Source organism: Mustela nivalis (assembly GCF_964662115.1).
Source record: "Mustela nivalis genome assembly, chromosome: 5".
In the NCBI taxonomy this organism is placed as follows: Eukaryota; Metazoa; Chordata; class Mammalia; order Carnivora; family Mustelidae; genus Mustela; species Mustela nivalis.
Window position 1 is genome coordinate 72704272 of NC_139024.1, and position 2905 is coordinate 72707176.

Sequence of the window (2905 nt, forward strand, 5' to 3'; positions counted from 1 at the left end):
TTTTGGACCCATTTTTCTTAGACTAGAGCATAGGTAGCTGGAGGAAGAGATTAGTCAGAAGAATCTAAAACGGAAGGAATGGCTTATCTTGTTGCGTTCGTGTGGTTTTAACCGTCAAAACCGTGGCGGTATTCTCCATTATATTTTAGCATATACATTGTCTTTCTCGGAACTGATTATATTTTCTGAATTTATAAAAAGGTGGAATAGCATGCGTTTTGTCTTTAAAAGAGTATATATTCCAACATTAAATGGCAGTATCTTACTTGCAGTGCTGCTGCATTTTGAGACATCATTAACTATTTTAAGTTTGGAAATTTCTAGTGACTATATATGTAGACATGTTTTACATACTCTTTTATTCTGAAGTCAACATATTTCAAGGTTTTTATTCATATATATCAATATATAACAGGTTCTTGAAGAGTGCCATCTAGCCCAATGATGCTTAGTGTAAGCAAAATAATGTTTTTTATAACGTCTGTAAGTATTACGATGTTGAAGAGCATGTTCTCCAGCTTTAAGCTTAATCCTCTGTCTTACTCCTTTATCCTACACACCCCACGAACAAGTAATACCAAAAATTTGACATATACTTGAAAATTCCAGCTTTAAGATATAATACTAACTGTGAACTGCACCATTCTAAGTGCCTTATACATATTAGCTCACAATAAACTATGAGGTAGGTACTATTGTTATTCCCATTTTACAAAAACAGACACGCCGGGATTTGAATTCAGGCAGGGACTGTAAGAGTTCACCTCATCTAATGCTTATTTTATCAATTTAGAACTAGATATGACAAGGTTACATGACTTAAAGACTTTCTTGTTCAAGGTAGAGTGGAGATCAGGACACAAGCATGTTTACTGATCCATAAATACTTTTTAATTTAGAAAAAGTTATTCACAAGTCTTCCATTGCCCCGGAGTGTATTTAGAACAGTTTCTGTAAATAAATATTATAACTGATATTCTATCTATCCGTCTGCACACAAGAAAGGAATTGACAAGAATCTCACTGCTGTGTCCTTTCAGGCTTCAAATTGTCTCTCAGCTACACCTTAAATTGTATCAGTGAGAAGCTCCATCTTTCCACATCCAAACCCATCTTTAATTCCTCTTTCTCTTCTGTCCCTTATCCACTTTGCTAATAATCTTGATTTTTCCTTCAAAATACATTCCGAAAATGGCTAGTTACCACTTGTGCAACCACCTACACCATCTCTTGTTTGGATTATTGCAGTAGCCCAGGGACTGGTTTTCTTGCTTCTGTTCTTGCCTTCCTCAAAGGGAGGTTTGGCTTCAACATAGAGACCAAGGTAAACTTATTAAAAGAATGTCAGATCATGCCACTCCTCTCTCTGTTCATAGTCTCTCATGGCCTCCCAAAACAAAGTAAAAACCAAAGTCCCATACATGGCCCTAAGATCCCCCCCACCCCCCGTTACCTCTCTGACCTCACAAACTCAACAGCTTTCTGCTCCAAAAACACACTACTTAAGCTCTCAACCTCAATCTTGGGAGTTGCAGTTTTCTCTGCTTACAGTGCTCTTCCCTGTAATGGTTGCCTTTCTGTCTGTTCCCAAAAACCATCGTTTCAGTCAGTCCTCTTCTTGCTACCCTATTTTAAATCATGGCATCTCTTATTCCCAGTATTTCTTATCCCCCCCTTTACTTTTTTTTCTCTAATGCTTATCACAAAGTAAGGTATGATTTAGTTAGTTTATTTATCTTTATTGTGAGTCTCTCCACACTAGAACATAAATCTCTTCTGGGAAGGAATTTGTGTTCTCTTTTGTATCCTAACTGCCAGTAATAGGACCTGACATATTAGAGAAACTCTATAAATATATGTCGAAAGAATGAATGAATAGTGCACACCCATTTATATCCCAAACAATATATAAATGAATAAAAACTCATTATTTGTCAACAATTGCATATAAAGAGAATTGGATAATAGTATATACCCCATTTCTACCAGCCACCTGAAACATACTGGTGAGTTTCTATCTATAAATAATACGCATGGTATAGCACTTCTCAATGTTGTCAAAAGTGTTGTAAAAACGAGCCACCTGAAACATACTGGTGAGTTTCTATCTATAAATAATACACTTCTCAATGTTGTCAAAAGTGTTTTAAAAACGATTCATTTCTGGGGCACCTGGGGGCACAGTCAGTTGAGCATCAACTCTTGGTTGTGATCTGGTTGGTGAGATCCAGCCCAACACTGGGCTCTGGGCTCAGCACGGAGTCTGCTTCAGATTCTCTCTTCCTTTCCTTCTGCCCCTCCCCGTCATGCTCTCTCTCAAATAAATAAGTAAATAAATCTTTTTTAAAAAAGAGATTGGTTTCCAGTATTTGTTAAAATGCTCACACTTTCAAGTGATTTAAAGAAATAAATCACTTTATTCAATCACTGATTGATAATGTTATGATCACTGGCATTCTGTTTTGATTCATTGAATCAAAGATAAAGGAGTTGGAACAGACTGCTACAAAGTGCTCATTATTCCTAACGTATTGTCTATTTTCCACAAGCACATATAATACTTTCATGAAAACCAGGTATTTCTCTGGGCACTCCCACTTCCTTCTACTGCCCTCCAGCACCCATAAGTGTTTGATGTTATTTGTTTTGCTTAATAATTAAAGTATTCATTTTGTTTAGTCAATATCTGAAGACATCCAGGAAAACACACATGAGAAAATAATGTTACAGTGAAAAATCTGTTGAAAACCACTGATGTACCTAGTCTAAGGGCACTGGTTTTTAAGCTGTTTTCTAGTATTCCCTGGGGGGGGGGGGTCCTTGAGATCTCAGAGGGCTCCAGAGGTGAACATTATTTTGATAATAATACTAACACTCTAGCTGCCTGGTTCACTCAGTTCCCTAA